The sequence below is a fragment of the Aquarana catesbeiana genome, linkage group LG02 (assembly GCF_042186555.1).
Source record: "Aquarana catesbeiana isolate 2022-GZ linkage group LG02, ASM4218655v1, whole genome shotgun sequence".
NCBI lineage: Eukaryota > Metazoa > Chordata > Amphibia > Anura > Ranidae > Aquarana > Aquarana catesbeiana.
Window position 1 is genome coordinate 346,419,748 of NC_133325.1, and position 21,744 is coordinate 346,441,491.

A 21,744-nucleotide genomic window follows, 5' to 3' on the forward strand; every position below is an offset into this window, starting at 1 on the left:
ATTGCTGGATCATGTAATTGACAGAGGATTTACACCATGGGACATTTTCTGTTTTGTTTTTTGTTGGTTTCTATTTATTTACTCATTCACATGGGAAGCTGGTATCTGGATGCCCCCTTTCAGATTACCATAGGCTGCTGCCCTCAGACCTTCACAACTAATGGGCCAAATCCCTTTAACTCATCAACATGGGGGCAAGGTGCTTGCCCCCATGGAACATAAAGCGAGAGAGAGCACACAGAGGCAGATCACACAAAACCTGACAGGCAGAGGTCTGTTGGGAAGTTTTTGTGTCCAGGATGGGTGGCGTTGGGACCCTTCATGAATAGGCAGTTCACAGAGTAACAATGGGCTCACTACAAATAAATAGGGATCTAGGCAGGGATCTAGGCAGGGATCTAGGCAGAGCCAAGGTTGGCATTGCAAGTGTTAAATCCTGGCACACAATGCAGGGATCTGAGTGGAGCAAAGATAGGCACAATAAGGCAGTTCACAGAGTAACAATGGGCCCACTATAGGTTGGACTTGATGGACTTGTGTCTTTTTTCAACCTCACCTACTATGTAACTATATATAAGGGTTAAGTCCTGGCACACAAGGTAAGGATCTAGGCAGATCAGAGGTTTGGCATGGTAAGGGTTAAGTCCTGGCACACAGGGCAGGTATCCATGGAGTCAGTGTCCTGTGAGCCGGCTCTGGACTTAGGGGAGAGAGAGAATCAGGAGGTACAGGCAGGTAGGCAGCTGACAGTGGGAGGTAGATGGTTAATCCTGAAGGCCGGACCTCAGCCTGGGGTCCTCAGAGGCATGGAGAGCACACATTACAGGCATCTGAAGCACACAGGACTACTTGCCTCAGCTCAGGTAGATATACCCGAGCCAGGAAGCAAACTTGTGACCAAGCAATCTGATGCCAAACATCAGATTGCCTGGGCAACAGGCCCCTCCCCTCCCATGCAGCTGAAACAGGCACATGGCTGGGGATGGGCTCTTTGGAAGAAGAGCGCACTGTGCCTGCTAGGGTCTGCAACCTGCAAGTCTGTGAAGAGCTCTCAGCACTGGCTGCAGCAGGGGATCCGACCATCTGGCAGCGTTCACACAGGAGGCGTGGAGAGGTATGCTCTTGTGCGAGGGCCAGGTACTGGATGCATTGCTCCCCACATTAATGTGCTGTGGAGAGGTGGGGGCATGCAGGGAGCAAAGGGGAGAGCTGGGTGTGGTGACAACCAGGGCTTAGGAGGGGGTGCATTCTCATCTAACTCTTTCCTGCCCTGCCAAGCTGTATGCTCATATAAGGGTCTAGTGTGAATTTATTTTGCACAGTTTGGGGGGATCTCGTGCCTGTCACCATTTAAAAGTCATATTAGACCTAAAGGGCCTTGCGTGAATTGGGGGGGAACCCCATGTCAATTCTATTTTATGGGAGCCTTCGAAACACTTATATCAAACCCTCATCTAGGATAAAGGCCTGGTATAGATGAATGGAATCCCAGGCTGTTTGTTTATGAAGAGAATGAACCTCTTGGAAGCTGTAATCTTTCTGGCAATTCAAACACACTTTTTTCTTTGTAAATGTTGGTGTTGCTGTAGTAGGTAGTATACATTTCACAGATGTGCCACTTCACATGCAGGGTCAGAGCATTCTCCAGGCATGTTATTTAAAGAAATTTAAGAATTTAGCATTTAAAAAGGAATTTAGCATTTTTCTTTCAGTAATTCTTTATTAGGGTTTTTCACATATAACAGAAGTAAGTACACAAACAATATCTGTCGAATAGTGCAAGGTTGTAGAAACAGCAACAAATAAGTACATATGAGGTAACAGAATTATATTAAAGGTGAAATAATATTTTCTTTATATGAGTTACCTGATACTTGGTATAGGGTAGAGGTAAAGGGTTTTGTCTACTATCCCAGAAACCCCCTTGGGAGCAATACTGAGTCAGGGATGGAGACAACCCTATCTACCTTAGAGTTGTTCGCCTTAATCGTGCAAACTATTATACATCAAGGAGAATGAAAACACGAAAGTTGTAATAGTCTCTTTTCCTGGGGAACCATTCCAAACCGACCATGGGTACCACATTTGAGAGATATGATGACCAATTTTTGTTCCATAATGCTAAGATTTATTCATAGTTGAAGTGTACATGGGTCATATCCACCACATCCCACAGTGTAGGCGGGTCAGGATTTTTCCATTTTCTAGTAATATTAAGTCTTGCTGACATTAATATATGACTCATGGTATGTCTAATTTGTTTTGTGTAGTGTTCCATTTCAAGAGATAAGAGTACTAGGCTAGGTTACGGGGGTATGATCAATTGGGTGACATTAGAAAGTAGGTGGAAGATTGCCTTCCAAAAGTATGTCAGCTTGGGGCATCTCCAAAATATATGAAGCATGTCTCCCTTCTGGTCACACAGGCTCCATCATTTATCATCTAGGTCTTTGTTGAATCTTGACACTCTGTTGGGGGTAAGGTACCAATGTTGTGTTAATTTATTGGATAGCTCCCAAAGTGTGGAGCAGCAGGTGGATATATATGTGGATTTTTAGGCTTTAGCTCCTTGTTCTGCAGTGTAGGTGCAACCTAGGTCAGATTCCCATCAAAGTAAAGGAGTTGTTTTAGTGAAGACACTCTTTTGCTGGAGGAGATTGTAAAAAGTTAAATCCTTTTTTTATGTGATTTGGGGGCTCTAAGAAAGATCCAAGCAGGGTTTTTTTTGCAGGTCCACATTGGGAGTTTAGTTATACAGTGTTGGGTGCGGTTGGGTAGTTGGAATTATTTTTGTAGGGTGGGAAACGGTTTGAGTGCTTTGTTACTGAAGAGATCATTAATGTACGTTATTCCCTTTGTTTGCCACGCCACAAAGGATATTGATTCTATAATATTGTGCAGGGCCTTTAAAGGGATTTTAATAGTGGACTTGATGGGGCAAGATAAGCTGAGTCTCATGAATTAATTCCAGGCTTTAACTGTTGCTTAAAATGTTGGGGAGACATATGAAGGGATTTTAGCTCCAATTGTGACTGAGAGTAACCAGGTAGATAGATTACCTCCTGGGAAAATGGAGGCCTCTATATTAAAAAAAAATATGAAAAAATATGCACTGTACCAAAAAGAGGGCACAGTGCCAAGTGCCACATAGAAAGAGCCCAGGAAAATAATAATCAGAAAATTGTTTTGTATTTATTATCAAATGAATTTATTGAAAAAAACAATGCCCAAATGACACGAAAATTGCAGAGATACTACACCTAACATCATATAGACAATGTTGTCTGGGAAGAAAGACAAACACACATAAAAACATAAAACAGAACATATGTCACCACCTAAGCATACAGATATACCAATAAGGCACTAAGAATATGTGCAATTGTGGTAACCGCATCACCAGCCAGGCAGTGTTCCCATTGATTATATGAGCAACGGCGATTGCAAAATACAAAAAGAGTCCAAAAAACACAAATCCGTTACTGAAGGGAATGCTACTATTGTGGAACAATCATAGGGATATTGAGATAGCACAAGACAGGGGTGAACAGCAGCGTGTCTAGTTGTAAGTTGTAAATCCAATGGACTGGGAGTGCTTGGAACCAGTTAAAGCAGATATAACCTGTCAGTGATTACTTATGGAGGCATATAGATAGCCGTTCCAAAATGGCTGCATAATAATCAAAGTTGAATAAATGCAAACGTTCAATAGGCAGAGATATTATGTAGATTTAGGACTCACAGACAGCAGAGGATTGTGAAGGCAGCCCTGTGCAGCACTTCTGAAACAGCTAATTGAAGCTCCCATGATCTCTCCTCGTGGCTAAGTTGCCAAATATGTACCTCCAGAGGGGAATCGATCCTGGATTGTGGGGAGCAGAGAGATATTGCTGTGATGGCTGGCTGACTGCCGCTGCTGCACAGTAGAGCAACTCTCGTATCCCACTGTTTCTGAAGCACGGTCCTCACCATGGACAGGCGCAAAGTGAGGCAGTTATCTCAGCTGATACCTAGAATGGTATCTAATGTTCAGAGGAGTGATGTCAACGTGTTTCACTGGGAAACCCCAGCTTCTTCAGGACTAACTCCCCCTAGCTGTGACCAGTATATATACACAATTTTTGTCTCAGATTGAATTATCTCATAAGGAAGTTAGATCAACCATGTGTTTTACCCAGACAGGAAGTGTGTCATAGATAATATTAACCCCCACAGGGGTGGGGTCATAGCAGATGCAGTATCTCCATTTCTGATGGTGCACATACAGCATACTTGAAACATCAAAAAAATCAGTAAAAGCACATTATAAATCATAAATAAAGACAAAAACCAAAATCAATAAACAGCCAGAATGAAAAATGAAAAAAAAATATATTAATAACAAAGATTGCAAAAATGACCAAAAACAACAAAAAAAATTAAAAAAATAAAATAAAAATAAAATTAGTAAGGAAATCATCACTTGAACCCACACCTAGACAGGACATTTGTATGCAATGAATGGAAGTGCAGACACAGAGCATGCAAAAGACACCAAAAGGAAACACAACTAGCAAAAACAAATATTAAAATTGTTTATCTACAAAAACCAAACAATCCAAGAAAACTTGGCGATTTAGTTCTCTATTGAGTCCATGCGGAATCATAACATTTAATTTATAAATCCTGAATTTCTCTTTTTGGAGAAGGACTTTATCAAAGTCACCCCGCCTTTTATTAAGTTGTAAAGCATAGATTCCGTTAACCACCATTCCATCAGGTTTGGACTGATGGTGCAAAAGGAAATGTTGAGCCAAAGGGCTTTTTGGCTCCTTATGTTTAATATCTCCGAAATGTTCACCAATGCGGACATGCAACTGACGCTTTGTCTTCCCTATATAAAACTTGTTACAGGGACACTGTAGACTATAAATCACTTTAGTAGTGGCACAATTAATAGGGCTTTTGATCTTATAGACTTTACTATTATCAGCATTGGTAAATACCTTGGTATGTTCAACAAAATGACAAATCTGACAGTGCACACACGGGAACATCCCTTTGGATCTTGGAAAGGACGTTAACCAAGAAATGGATGACCTGACTTATTCAGATCGAGTGAGCATGACAGATAGATTTGGATCTCTTCGTGCAGTCATATGTGGGTATTCCTCCGCTATAGCAGACAGAGTGGGACAAGGGGCAATGTAGACCAGTGCCTCTCAAGAATCTCCCTCACCTCGGACCACTGCACCCCAAACTGAGTTATGAATCTCACTGGTTCACATTGTATAGCGTGACCCAGGGGAGATGGTGAAGGTTTTGTTCCTCTATCAGAGAGGATCTCTCCACTCATTGCTCTTTTCTTCGCTGTTTTGAGTACTTTATGACTGTAGCCTCTCTCTCTAAATCTGGCATACATATCATGTGCTTCCTTTTTGATTTCCTTATCACTTGTACAGTTTCTCCTAATGTGGAGAAACTGTCCAATGGGAATGCCTCTCACTAGAGAGCCGGGGTGAAAACTGTCTGCCCAAAGTAGGGTATTGGCTGCCGTCGGTTTTTGAAAAGTCGAAGTAACCAAGGAGCCATTCTTCTTAGTAATCCTGAGGTCAAGGAAGGGAATCGAGATGAGATCTAACCCATACATAAGTTTGATATTCCGTGTATTGTCATTAAGTTCATGAACAAATTCATGCAATTCAGTCTTGGTTCCCTTCCAGACCACCAGGATATCATCAATATAGTGAATCCACACCCTCACAGACCCTTCAAAAGATCCTATAGTGTATACTTCAGATTCCTCATACATACTCAAGTGCAGGCACGCATATGAGGGTGCCAATAGAAGTGCCTGACACCTGTTGATTGTTAACATCATTGAACTCAAAAAGTTGTTATGGAGGACAAAGTTCAAAAGGTCCAATACAAATTCATTTTGATGGGCCATCTCTGGATAGATTTTCTGCAAAAAGTACTGCACCACTTTTTGTCCCCAAAGAGGAGGTATTGACGTATATAGTGACTCCACGTCAATACCATGAGAAACCATTCATCATTGATATCAATATCACTTAGTTTATTGAGCGCATCCTTGGTATCTCTCACATGATTCAATAGCAGGAACCATTGTCTTTAAAAGACCATCAACATATTGACCAACCTTTTCAAGGGGTCAGTTGATTCCGGAGACTATGGGTCTTCTCTGGGATTTTTTAGATCTTTATGAAGTTTAGGGATAATGTAAATGACTGGAATATTGTAATTAGAAACCTGTAGATGATTTAATTCCTTTTTAGTGATCAAACCTTCTTCCTGTGATAAGGTCAGCTTATAGTTTAGTTCAGTAACCATATTTGAAAAGGGAGAACTTGAAAGTCTCAAATAGATGTCTGGATTATTGTCTTTTTACCTCTCTAACATAGTTCTCTCTCATCAGAACCACATTACCGCCCTTATCACTCTTTTTGATGACTATTCCCTTTGCATTCTTTAATTCATTGAGTGCAGCCCTCTCTTGTTTGTTCAGATTGTCTCGGTTAAACTACACCCAATTCAGTTTCTTTAAGTCATTACTGACAAGGTTAAAAAAAGTTACCAAGCTTGTTTTTTGAAAGAGGTAACATCTTTTTCGATTTCATTCCTAAGTCGACATTTGAACATTTGCATTTATTCAACTTTGATTACTATGCAGTCATTTGGGAATGGCTATCTATATGCCTCCCTAAGTAATCACTGACAGGTTATATCTGCTTTGACTGGTTCCAGGCACTCCCAGCCCATTAGATTTACAGCTTAGTGGACACACTGCTGTTCACCCCTGCATTGTGTTCTCTCCCTATCCCTATGATTGTTCCACAATAGTAGCATTCCCTTCAGCAACAGTGTTTTTTGGACTCTTTTTGTATTTTGCAACGGCCGTTACTCATATCATCAATGAGAGGACTGCCTGGCTGGTGATGCGGTTAACCCAATTGCACATAATCTTAGTGCCTTATTGGTATATCTGTATGCTTGGGTGGTGTCATTCGTTCTATGTTATGTTTTTATGTGTGTTTGTTCTTGTTCCCGGAAAACGTTGTTGATATGATGTTAGGTGTAGGATCTCTGCCATTTTTATGTCATTTGGTCATTGTTTTTTTTAATAAATTAATTTGATAATAAATACAAAACAATTTTCTGGTTATTATTTCCCTGGGCTCTTTCTATGTGGCACTTGGCAGAGTGCCCTCTTTTTTGTACAGTGCATATTTTTTCATATGCTCTTTTTGGGCACTGAGTCCCACTCGAATTGAGTGAGTGGATAAATACCTGGTGGTACCTGTGTGTACCTCTATTCAATTGGTTCCCTATCCTTTCTTTTATGATAGGCTTCTATATTAACCCAAAGTGTGGAGGGCAGAAACCACTTTCTTAATTGTGTAAGCACTGAGGCCAGATAATAATTGTGAAAGTCCACATAGCCAGTTCCACTCGCTGGGCATTGCTGTATTAGTTTTGCATGAGCGCATATGGCTTTTTTATCTTGCCATATATAACTAGAAAGTATAGTTTGTAGTGATTTAAAGTAGCTAGATGGTATTGGTATTGAGAGAGTTCTGAAGAGGTAAAGGATTTGGGGTAGATGGAGCATTTTAAAGGCCGCTAAATGTCCCATCCATGAAAATTCAAAAGACATTAATTTCTTGAGTTCCTCTTGGAGTTTGGTGTGGAATGGTAAGTAGTTGTGTTGGAATAGTGTTTTAGTTGAATTGATTAGCTGTACACCGAGGTAGGTTATACTTTGGTCTGCCCAAGTGTAACGGAACTGCTGTCGGAGTAGATTGCAAGCTGTAGAGTCAACACCCAGATTCAGGATGTATGATTTAGTGTCATTTACCTTGTAGTAAGAAATATTTCTGAACCAGGCTAGCATCTTTGAATTTCTGGGAGGGCAGCAACTGGATTGGTGATCATGAGTTACATAGTGACATAGTTAGTAAGGTTGAATAGAGACACCAGTCCATCCAGTTCAACCTGAGTGAGTGTCTATAATTGTCCCTATCACTATACATTGTGTCTCATTAAGATGCTATTATTATTATTTTTATTTAAGGTACCCATATAGTGCTGTCAATTTATGCAGCACTCCACACATACGTTGCACATTCACATTCGTCCCTACCCTCAAGAAGCCCACAATCCAAGGTCCCCAACTCACATTCATATACTAGGGCCAATTTATTTTGGACAGAAACCAATTAACCTACCAGCATGCCTTTTGGCAGTACCCAGAGGAAACCCACGCAGGCACAGGGAGAACATGCAAACTCCAGGCAGGTAGTGTCGTGGTTGGGATTTGAACCAATGACCCTTTTTACTGCTAGGCGAGAGTGCTACCCACTACACCACTGTGCTGCCAATGAGTATTATGTCATCAGCAAATAAGCTAATTTTATGTTCTTGAACTGCAGTGGAAACACCTGAGATTTTTTTGTTAGACCGGATGTGTTCAGCTAGAGGTTCCATTAAGATATTGGAGATTAGGAAGGAGAGAGGGCATCCCTGTGTTGTCCCATTCAAGAATTTGGAATGGCAATGAGAGGGTGTCTACTGTGTACACTTAAGCTGGGGGGACACAATACAAGGCCATTATGGCGTTGTAAATTTGACCTTGTAGACCAAATTTGGATAGTAAAGATGAAAGTTAGCCCCAGTGCATCCTATCAACTCCTTGTAGCGTCTGAGGATTTCCAACCTTTCGTGAAGCCTGATTGATCTTTATGAATAAGCGTTGGGAGCAGGTCAATTAGTCTATTTGCTATAAGTTTTGCATATCATTTAAGGTCTATATTGGGCAAAGATATGGGTCGTAAGTTCTTGGGTGAGGTTGGTTCTTTTCCCAGCTTTGGGAGAGTCACAACTAATGTACTTAAGAATTTGGAAGGGAAAGATAAAGAGGAGGCAGTGGAATTGTAGATCTTACACAACATGGGGGCTACAATATGTTGGAATTTTTTTAGAATATTCTCCAGTGAACCTATCTGGACCTGGGGATTTTGAGTTTGGAAAGTTGTTGATTGCTTGTAAAATATCAGGGATAGTGAAGTAGTGAAATAGAAGGGAGGTTAGCTTGTTCAAGGAAGTCTAAGATTTCCTTCTGAGAGGGTTGATAAGTGTTTTTATCTTCTCTAATGTTGTAGAGATCTTTGTAGTATGCATTAAATGCTTTGTTACCTGTAGTATAGGTATTCACTTTAACTTTTCTGTACACCTTTTCAAATGACTCTGGGAGTAGTGAATGTAATTTGTGGTGTAATGAAAAGATTTTAGATTGGAGTAAAGGGGAGGGATTGGCTTTGTTTTGGTATTAAGTGGTTTCAATGTCAGCTGTAAGTTCATGTCATCTGTAAGGTGTAAGTTCATCTAGCCGCTGTGTCCCCTTTTTCTTCGCTCTAGCCCCCATTTGGATAAATACTCCCCTAATAAGGGCCTTATGGGTATTCCACCCCACCATCAGGTCAGATACTAATTCAAAATGAATGGAGAATTCTTCATGATGCTGTTTGAGGGAGGCAGGATAGCAAAGAGTTTGGTGAAGGTAATTATTAGCTCTACATAGGTAGGAGTTAGGCTGAGAGGATTTGGCGGCTATGGTGATACTGATAGGAGAATGATCTGACCAGGTGGTAGTGTGAATAGTCGAATCCGACACATTTTGAAGCATTTATCGGAGAGGAAGAGGTCAATGTGTGAGTAGGTGTTGTGGCACGTAAGTATAATCATGTTCACTCGCGTGACAACACCTCCACACATCGAATAGATCATTGGAAGTAATATACTGTATTTTTTTAATGGGGATACGTGGCTCTTAGGGCCAGCAGTTGAGTCCATCTTGCTATCTGGAACCAAGTTAAAGTCTCCACAGATCGGCAAATAGCCTTGTTTTAGATTTTTTGCTGTATTCAAAGTCTTTTTGAGAAAGTGCATCTGATGCTGATTTGGGGTGTAAATGGAGCCTAAAGTGTACTGTATAATATTTATAATGCAAAGCAGGATAACATAGCGACCTTCAGTATCAATAATGCACTTATGGAGTTGGAAGAAAATGGTGTTTCATATGGCTATCAGAACTCCTCTCTGTTTCCATGAATAACAGGCCTGGAATGTATGTGGAAATGGCTTATGGTGGCATTGGGGAGATGCATATTGAACAAAGAGCATTTCTTGGACAGAAAGTATATCACAATTAAGTGATAGAGCTGATTTCCACATGAAGGCTCCTGAAGTCAGGTTATTCAGGCCTTTTGCATTTAAGGATAGTATAGTGAAGGAAACAGTGATTGGGGTTTGAGATCCTCTAGAAAGGAGGTTACAGGAGGACCATGCAGCTTAAACATGGGATCCCGTGTTTAAGCTGCATGTTCCTCTTGTAATCTCCTTTCTAGAGGATCTCAAACCCCAATCTCTATTTTATGTTCATATGAGTTACCTGGACCACACCTATATTGGTGAGTCAGTGACTCGGTTAAATTGATGATAGGCAACTCCTATCCTCATATTGATTAGTGGTTCCAAATTAATAATAACTACTGCAGTAGGGAACAGACACAAAAGATACGCTCAGCATCTTTCCAAATTACTGTTCTGCTTTATTATGACGCAATTGAAGGTTTTTATGCACATGATTACGTAGGTATCACATTAATATTACAATTGTACATTTATGGTAACAAGGGGCGTTACATAGGCAGGCTAATTCTAATCAGGACTCGAAAGAATGTAAACATTTACTGAAAACATTATTAGTGCCGTGTGCACAGTGAGGGCAGAGTGCAATACATACAAAATACAATACAATTATATACAGAACGTACAAATTTCCATTACAGTCAGCAAACATTTTGGATGCTGCATTTGCCCATATACTGAGCTTTACAGTGTTTAGACTCTGGTGAGTTACTGGCATACAACTTCTTTGTGTTTTAGTATAGTGAAAGACATGGGTGCGTGTGTTTGTGTATGGTCTGGATAAGGGTAACTTACTGTTGGAAGAGACGGTTAGGAGGTTCCTCAGGAAGGTATTGACTGTTGCTGGAGGTGTTCTGCTCTTGGTTTTAGGTTGTCAAGGAGTCTATTAAACGATAGGTAAAATGGTAAGTACTAGATTGCAGATGCTTAGCTTCTGGATTCTGAGGCTTGTGAGAAGCTGAATGCCAGGAAAATTTTGACAGTTAATACAGAAAAAAGTAAAATAAAACAGACCAACAAGTAAGCAGTGTGCAACTCTTGAGAGGTGCTGACCAAACTTGGGGGAAAGTTTGAGATCTGGGTTTGGTTGAGCGTAAAGCCTGACTGGACTTAGTGCTATCACCTAGTGTATAAAGGGCAAGATCACTCATTTGTACTTTGTTTTGTGATTCTCACGGGTATGCCCAAGTTGAAAGGAGTTAGGTTTCCTAGATGTGTCAGGTGTGCTGCGTGGGAGTTCCGGGATAATACCCCACATGTGGAAGAGCTTCATTCCTCCATCAATTGTTGAGATTGCATGAGGGACTCCATTGTGAGTAACCAAAATAGTGGCTGGGTGGCACAAATTGTAGGTTTTCTTATTGTTAGTAAGGGCTTTTGTCACCATTTTCAGTTGTCTTCTCATTTGCTAAGTAAATTGTGAGAGATCTGCAAATATCTGGATATCTGAGTATGGTGCTAGTGATGTGGTTAATGCCCTTGCTCTGGATAAGATTTGTTCTTTGGCCCGGTAGAAGTGGATTCTCAGGACTACATCTTTGGGGATTGCTTCTTCTAGGTGGCATGGTTTAGGAATCCTATGTGTGCGATCAATAGTGAGCTTTATCAGAGATAGATCTGGTATTAGCGTAGAGAACATAGTGCTGGCATATTTGTGCAACTCTGTGGGAGGGATGGACTCAGGCATGCCACATATTTTCACATTATTGCGGCAAGAGCGGTCTTCAAGGTCTGCCAATTTTGGTTTGATCCACATAGTGTCATCTTCTTGTTCCATATATCCACTACATCCACTAGGTCATTCAATGTGTCAGTGCACTCCTCCATTTTATTTTACTGTACTCTATCTACCATATGTCTCATATCTGTGGAAAACTTATGGATCAGGGAAGATAGATTTGTCATGAGAGAGGATTGCAATGACAACAGCATATTCTTCATTGTATTGTCTAGTACAGGCTGCCCTGATGTAGGGAATGCAACTATCGAGGATTGTAGGGAGGAAATTGCATGCTTATTGTGCAGGTCTGTACTCACTGTGGTTTTCGGCATGGTGTAAAGGATCCATCCTCATCCTTGCTTTTGCTGGGCTCAGGGAGACCTTGGACAGTGGAGGAGAGTTGTGGGGAGAAGAGGATCCACCATCCATTTCGCCTGGATCGGCATTTGGGAGCTCTGTGTATGCCGATGATGGCTGTGTTGAGGCTCTGGAAGTACCATCTTGTCTCCTTCCCTGCTGCAGATCGAGCTGGAGGAAGAAGGCTGTGAGCTTCTTTGGGCCCCGCTCCTTCTTTCTCTTCTGGGACATCTGGGTGGTGGGGTCCACAGGAGTGTGGGGGCTGCCTGATGGTCTTGATGGAGCTGATATCTTGCCCGTTTGCGGTGATCGTCCGGTCGGCTCTTGCCATCTTGTGTGCACGCAAGCCACGCCCCAAATTTTGCATTTTTGTTAATGTTTCCCTTTAACCATTACTAAAATTACTGCAAAGTCCATGTGACAAAATGTACTGAGAAAGTAATGTCAGATGCCAGAACTGGAAACCGGAATTGCGGTAGCCTCCATATTTGTGTACACCGATTTTGCTGGGTGATATAGTGTTTTGATTCTGACCTAGGTAAGCACAATTTTTATTGAAATAAAAAGGTGTTTTATAATATTCTACACTATGGAGTGGGTCTTTTGCTTCCTTTTATGAGATTTAAGGGAGTTATCCAGAAGATTGGAAGATAAAAGTGTCCCGCAATGTACATCCATCTTCAATCACACCGACTGACGGACCCGAAATATTTAAATAAACCCTGACAAAAACTCCGCCTCCATGGGAGGCCTGCCGGCGACCTGTCTTTTTGCTTTGACAGCTGTTATATAGGCAAGGGCAGGGCCACAAGTGACCCCACCCCCTCTGATGTCATATGATGTCAGAAGAGGACAGGGTCACTTCGTTACATCACCGGCTGGCCCTGCCCTTGCCTATATAACAGCTGTCACAGCCAAGTGACAGCAGTCACCGGGAGGCCTCTCATCAAGGCAGAGCTTTTTTTTTCTATTTTTCGGGTCTATCGGGCGGCATGATTGAAGATGGATGGACATCGCGGGACACTTTTTTTTTAATAAAGGAAATGTCAAAAACTGTCTATTGTGGTTTTGACTTTTTGACTTTTTTTGGTGAATGGGTAGGGGTACAATGTACCCGATACCAATTCACATGGGGTGTGGGATTTGGGGGCCTTGTTAAAGGGGGCTTCCATATTCCGATAAGCCCCCGACCCACAGACCACGACACCCAATGGCCAGGGTTGTCAGGAAGAGGTACTTGCCCCCATCAACATGGCACCCTCCCCATGTTGAGGGCAAGCAGCCTGGTATGGTTCAGGAGGGGGGCGCTCGCTCCTCCCCCCTTTCCTGGCCCAATAGGCTGCTTGCTCGGATAAGGTTCTGGTATGGATTTTGGGGGGGACTCCATGCCATTTTTAAAAATTTTGGTATAGAGTTCCCCTTAAAATCTATGCCAGACCCGAAGGGCCTGGTATGGACTTGGGGGGAGGGGGCTCGCTGTTCTTTTTTTTTTAATTTTTGGTGTGGAGTTCCCATTAAAAATCTATACCAGACCCAAAGGGGTGGGTATGGGTTTTGGGAGGACCCCATGCCATTTGTTTTCTTAATTTTGTCAAAGGGTTCCCCTTAACCACTTCAGTGCACTGTATTATATACTCTGCACTGACTGCACTGTATATATAGTCTACACTGAATGCACTGTATATATACTCTACACTGACTGCACTATATATATATATATATATATATATATATACACACATATATATACACACACACTAAACTGTCTAACCTGCAACTAACTAACCTGCCTAATCTAGCTCAAGTTCTCTCAATCTCTCCACGTTACCACACTACATACGGCCGCAGTGTAAGCAGCCTTTTATAGTGTGGGGCATGGACTTAGCCCCCTGAGCCATGATTGGCCAAAGTCACCCTGTCTTTAGCCAATCATGGCTCTCCCAGCAGATCGTGGTGTGATTGGCAAAGCATGCAGGTCAGGTGCATGCTTTGGCCAATCAGCAGTGCATTATGGGGGCACTCCGCGGCACTCTAATTTTCTGCGAATGCCCCATATGTTCAGCTTGTTTTAACACCCGATGTTCGAGTCGAACTTACATTCGATTCGAACATCAGGACCATCCCTAGTGGAAGCTTAGAGGCAAAGGATAGAGACACCTTGTGGGCTTTCTGTATATGACATCCTGTCTTGTATGACCTATTAACATCTACTGGTCTTATAAACTGTTGAGAGTTCATTTGAAATGAAGTTCTCTGCACAGTGGTTATTTAGTGGTAGGAAAGACTCATATCACCTTGCAGTGAACACTTTTATATTTTATAGATTTTCTCAAGAGTGTATACACTACAACTAACATTAGAACAATTCAAGTTTGCACATACAGTATATTGTTTCCCATGTTTATTATTGATTTTGATTTATTAATTTAGTTTTATATTGTCCGAGACTAGGAGTGGGAACTGGAGCATGCCCTTCTCCCTGAAGCCTCGGATAAAGTTTTCTCCTTTGCTTTCAAAATAACCATTGCCTCACAGGCACAAAAACTTCAAAATACTGACCAGTTGGTACAGATGGTACTGAAGTCTGGTCATTTTACATAAGATAATTCTGTCCACATCAGACCAATGTTGGAGATGCAGAGAGCCAGATGGTATGTATCTGTGGTGGTGCTATTCTAGGATCAGACAGTTTTGGAATGATATCTTCTCATCTCATAATAAATAGAACATGGCCCCTGAAAAGCATCAAAAATGGCATGTTTCAAAATCAAATCTTGGCAGGCCATGCCTTGATTCATAGACACTGGAAATCTTCCATAGTACCTACAATACTGGAATGGTTAACAGAATTGAACTACATTATGTGGAAGGAGGAGTTTCTTGCTACTGCCAATAAAAACTTCACCAAACTTTCAAGACCTGTGGTTTTCATGGATAGAATTTTCAAACTCACCCAAACCCTTAGCTTTTCTTATATTATGAGGTATTCTGAGTCCATTTGTTGACCCCATTAAGATGATCCTCCTATCGGACACCTAATTTCTTTTCTTTTTCATGCTTTCTCCCTTCTCTAAACCTACCCCATCTTCTCCTTGATCTTCCTTTTCTTTCAGTTTGTTCTTGAAAAATGGCATTGGCTAAAGATTCACACTAGATTTTTAAAGATATGTCATAACCGTGGAGATGCACATCCCCTACTGTATATTTAGAGCCTGTGACAGCATCGGACCTGGCTCCTCCCTCTTTACCTTTACCTTTATCTACATACTGAAGCCAGTCAAGGGATTGCCTTAACCCAGACTTTTCCTTCTTACTTTCCTTCCTTTTTCCTTCTTTTCCTTCTTACTTTCCTATTGGATGATTATAACTTTTTTTTCCTTTTCGATATGGAATCCAAAGCAGTGTGGTTATTATTGTATCTGTGCTACAACCCTAATAAAACCTTATTTTCTCTAAAAAAAATGCTGATTTAATATTAATTTAGTTTTCTATTGGATTTGTAATGCTAGTATTGTATATTGCTTATTTTCCTGTCTAGGAGGATATGAGGTTTCAAGCTACTGGGGATGTTCATTTGTTTTTCACAGATTAGGGGTGTTATTTGTTCCTTAGTGCTGGTTATTAGGATATATTAATACTTTCAGAATCTCTGTGCATGTACAAGAATGGTGCCAATTGCTTCTCTTTTGTTTATTTTTTAAATAGTTAGTGACCTAAAATATAGGTCTAATAATCAGGGGAAACAATTATAATACGGGTAATTTGGGCAAACCCCAAGCCTATGATGCCATAGGGCCCATAGCTACCTGACTGCTGAATACAATCTTTGGGTGTATTTCTAGACTTTAAAGTCAAACTTTAGTCAAGCAAACATCTCTTATATTGCAGCTTACCAAATATTAGATGTAATGGCTGCATTACTTTTCTTGTTTAGGCTTTCTCCTTTTTTTTCACCTGGTGATTTAGACAATTTAGGTGTAAGTTGTCCTGCAGAGGTAGCAGTTAGAGGGACGAGACAAACCATCTACCACTGACAGGGGTGTTTACAATGATCAACTTTTATTTATGTAAAACATTTAACCAGAAGGAATAAAAACTATTTGCTGTAACTGCTTATAAAGTGTTAGCTGGAGTTCAGCTTAAATTTGTGTAGCTAAACCTCCTAGTGTATCCAACATCCCCCTCCCCTCCCCCCACCCCCCTGATTAACAATACTGCTGTCCAAAGGTGCCCCTGTGCTCTTCATCCAAAAGCTGACAGAGGTACAGCGTCTGTGCACAAGCACTGGGCTGTGTGTTTGATGGTCAGGAGGACCAAGGCATGAGGCCTGAGTGGCAGGATTGCCAAAAAGAATGAGCCGCAAGGCTGAAGTATTGTTGTTGTGCAAGTTACAACTGTCCAATAATGGTGGAAACCCCTGTGTGGGCAACTGATATTGTTTGTTTAACATGCTTTGCTGTTTTAAATTAAAGTGGGAAGAAAAGCTCAAAAAGTCATTGCTGAAGTGAACTGTGGAAGTGAAAAGAACATTTCCTGACAGACTCCATGGCAGCCTACGTGTGGGTTAACCCCGCCTCCTCGCCAATGCTATAGGACCCCACTCCCATAAGTTTGATCTCACAGCCAGAGACTGTGCTCCTTTTTTGTCCTCCTCTTTGGACCTACAGCGTATGCACTTACGTTTCTCACATGACATCCAATCCAGATGAAGAAGCCCCGAGTGGGCCGGCGTAAATACCAATTAAGCAGTGTGAAAAGCCAAGGGCCCAGCCACGGGTGGGTGAGCTGCTTCAGGCATGTATCTCCCAGTGGTGGGGGGCAGCCTGCGTATGCCCAGGAGGGGATGTCCAGCGTGGTGCAGTCGGCTGGCAAGGTCTGGAGTCTTCAGTAATTTTCTCTATGGCAGTGTCTGTGTGTACTTGTCTGTGGTGTCTATACACCCCCTCCTTTTTCCCCTGGCTCTGGTTTGGCCTCTCATGGTGCCTGGAGCGCTTCTGCATTCCAGGACACTGTCTCTTTTCTGGCATGTGCAAAACCATGGGTGATCTTGAGGCTTGGATCACACATTTGCAGCTTGGAGGATGGCCCGGTGGTTGCGCAGGTGCCTGAAGGTGAGTCGCTACAGCGCAGGTGCGAGCGGGGCATGTCGGAGACATCACCAGGGTGGGGAATTTAAAAAGCCTGTCAGCCCCTATCACTATGGGATTTCCTGCAGGTGGTGTGCGACAGCTTCCCCAAGCCCTGGGCATCCAGCACTAGGTAAGCATTAGCCCAGAACTGTGTTTCATGGGGCAGCAGTGGCTCTTAAAGGGGAAGTGGAATTCCTTTTGTGTTACCATATCCTTTTTTTCTCACCCCCCTTGTCCCAGGACTGTTGGGTGTTCCCTGCAGGCTGTAGGATATTTGCCTGGTCTTGCTCCAGGGTCCATGGACAGGTTACCGCCTCTGGTATGGAATTTAGGGGGACCACCACCTCATTTTTTTAAAAATTTTGGCCGGGGTTCCCCTTAATATCCATACCAGACCTGAAGGGCCTGGTATGGAATTTAGGGGGACCCCCACGTCATTTTTTTTAAATTTTGGTTCGGGGTTCCCCTGTGGGGAATTCCCATGCCGTTTTTATCAATGAACTTTTATGTGTATTGTCGGACCGACAATGCAATAGCCGCGAGTAGTTTTAAATGACTTTTTTCCTTTGAATTGTCATTTTGCTGTCAGACTGTTCTAAACATGGGAAACATGCACCCCTTTACAGGCATACTATAGCCCCCCCCCAGCTACGAAATTTAAAGTAATATTACACTTTTATTGTTTGACTTTAAGCATTATTAAAATCACTGCTCCTGAAAAAACGTCCTTTTAAAACTTTTTTTTGCATTGATCCATGTCCCCTGGGGCAGGACCCAGGTCCCCAAACACTTTTTATGACAATAACTTGCATATAAGCCTTTAAAATTAGCACTTTTGATTTCTCCCATAGACTTTTAAAGGGTGTTCCGCGGCATTCGAATTTGCCGCTAACACCCCTAATTGTTCGCTGTTCGGCGAACTTGCGAACAGCCGATGTTCGAGTCGAACATGAGTTTGACTCGAACTCGAAGCTCATCCCTATTTCCCATCAATTCCCCCTCCGCAGTTAGGTAAGTCCCAACGCAGAGCAAATTGGGAAGCCACAGTCTGCCATTCCTGTGGCATTGAAGGAAACTGTTGAGTCAAAAAAGAAAAAAAAATATTAGTACTTTTGCACATAACATTGCAAGCAGATTAGACACAAACATCCTTGGCCAACATCAGTATAACATTTATGTTAAGGAGTATTTAACCACCTCAATACTGGGCACTTTCACCCCCTTCCTTCCCAGACCAATTTTCAGCTTTCAGTGCTGTCTCACTTTGAATGACAATTACTCAGTCATGCCACACTGTACCCAAATGAAATTTTTATCATTTTGTTCACACAAATAGAGCTTTCTTTTGGTGGTATTTATTCACCATTTCATTTTTTATTTTTTGTGATATAAGCGAAAAAAGAGCGAATATTTTGAAAAAAAACAAAATTTTCTACTTTCTCTTTTAAAAGAAACCAAAAAAATTAAATTTTGTCAAAAATTTAGGCAAAAATGTATTCTACCACGTGTCTTTGGTAAAAAAGATCCTGATAAGTGTATGATCATTGGTTTGTGTGAAAGTTATAGAGTCTACAAGCCATGCTACGCATTATTGAAAATGTATCAATCCTAATGCACTGATGGCCTAATGCACTGGTCTCATTTCTTGAGGCCCTAAAATGTCAGGACAGTACAATAACCCCCCAAATGACCCCTTTTTGGAAAGAAGACAGTCTGAGGTATTTAGTAAGAGCCATAGTGAATTTTTTGAAGTTTAAATTTTTTCCCCACAATGCTTTGGAAAATTAAGAAATATATATATTTTTTTCTTCACTAAATTGTCATATTTACAAGTTATTTCTCACACACGGTGCAGGCATAATTGCAATTACACCCCAAAATACATTCTGCTATTCATCCTGAGTATGGCAATACCCCATGTGTGAGACTTTTCCACAGCCTGGCCACATACAGAGGTCCAACATCCATGTAGCACCATCAGTTGTTCTAAAGGCATAAATTACACATTTCATTTCCCGAGTACCTATAACATTTTTGAAGGCCCTGGAGCACCAGGACAATGGAATTACCCATAAAATGACCCCATTTTGGAAAGAAAACACCCCAATGTATATTCTATGAGGCATAATGAGTCTTTTGAATATGTCATTTCTTTCCACAAGTTTTTGGAAAATGTGGAAAGAAAATGAAAACTTATTTTTTTCTCACAAAGTTGTCAGTTTAGAAGATCTTTCTAACACATAGCATGTACATAGCCAAAATGACACCCCAAAATACATTCTGCTACTCGTCCTGAGTAACGCAATACCCCATGTGTGAGACTTTTCCACAGCCTGGCCACATATAGAGGCCCAACATCCATATAGCACCATCAGGTGTTCTAAAGGCATAAATTACACATTTCATTTCCTGAGTACCTATCACATTTTTGAAGGCCCTAGAGCACCAGGACAATGGAATTACCCACAAAATGACCCCATTTTGGAAAGAAAACAACCCAATGTATATTCTCTGAGGCATACTGAGTCTTTTGAACATGTCATTTCTTTCCACAAGTTTTTGGAAAATGTGGAAAGAAAATGAAAACTTATTTTTTTCTCACAAAGTTGTCAATTTAGAAGATCTTTCTAACACATAGCATGTACACAGCCAAAATGACACCCCAAAATACATTCTGCTATTCATCCTGAGTATGACGATACCTCATGTGTGAGACTTGTCCACAGCCTGGCCACATACAGAGGCCCAGCATCCATATGGCACCATCAGGCATTCTAAAGGCATAAATTACACATTTCATTTCCTGAGTACCTATCACATTTTTGAAGGCCCTGGAGCACCAGGACAATGGAATTACCCACAAAATGACCCCATTTTGGAAATAAAACAACCCAATGTATATTCTATGAGGCATAATGAGTCTTTTGAACATGTCATTTCTTTCCACAAGTTTTTGGAAAATGTGGAAAGAAAATGAAAACCTATTTTTTTTTCTCACAAAGTTGTCAATTTAGAAGATCTTTCTTACACATGGCATGTACATAGCCAAAATGACACCCCAAAATACATTCTGCTACTCGTCCTGAGTATGGCGATACCCCATGTGTGAGACTTTTCCACTACTTGGCCACATACAGAGGCCCAACATGCAAGTAGCACCTCCAGGCTTCTAACACATAGCATGTACACACCAAGAATGACACCCCAAAATACATTCTGCTGAGCAAAAGGTAAAAAAAAAGCTAACCTGTGGTTTTAGCAGGCAGGAATACTGTTCCAGAGCAGTCAAAGCATTTGTCCAGATAGCCAAAGGAAATGTCCAGGAACTGTCCAGGCAACAGACAGATATGGAAAAGTATGAACATGGTTCAGTACAGTCCAAGGTTTAGCAGGCAGTTCATGTAACAGGCATATGCATGGCCAGTCCAGGTGGCAGGCAAAGGCATGGCCAGTTCATGTGGCAGGCAAAGGCATGGCAAGTTCATGTGGCAGGCAAAGGCATGGCCAGTTCAAGTGGCAAGCAGAGGCATGACTAGTTCAGGTGGCAGCAGGTAGCACTTTGTATATTGGACCTTGGTCAGGTAAGACCTGAGGACAGGGGTAGAGGCTTCTTCCCACCCAAATCTCTATGAAGCCTCCGAGTCTCCAGACCCTAATCCGAGAAAACTAAAAACTCAGAGAAAAATACTTTCTCCACTCGGAAAACCTTTTCTGGAGCCCCTCACATATGTGAGACCCCTGTGCTGTACAGTGGCAGGGCAAATGATCAGTTCAGGAGGCAGGCAAAAAGCATGGTCATTTAACAGGCCGAGGTCAATTCACGTTGCAGGCAGAAACATGTTTGGCAGAGGCATAGTCGTTAACAGTCCGGGTCATTCACAGAAATGGCAGATAGTGGAAACTGGAAAACAATCATCTTCACTTTACTAATAGTGCAGTGAAGTATGATAGCTCCGATAGCACGTTCCAATACAGAGGCCTGGCTGGGAGGGACATTGGGGACAGTAGTATCGGGTGTCACTGTGAATTCCTCTACTTGAACACACACAACATTTTTGGGGGGGTTTGCGACCTGTTTGGGTAAGAGGGAGGATTTCGGGAAAGTGCCTTTCATGGAGTCTGGCTAATGAGGGGCTTGGCCTTGGGGATAAAGAAAGGCTGTGACAACGTCTTCTTGGAATTTTAGATAGGTTAGGGAACTTTGGGTGCACTTAGAAAAAATAATATATGACAAGTTGCATCAATTAAATGGCAACGTTTTTGTACCAAAACAGTGATCTCCTGGTTGCCAAGTAGGGCTGCATCATCTGGTCGTTCATATCCACCCCC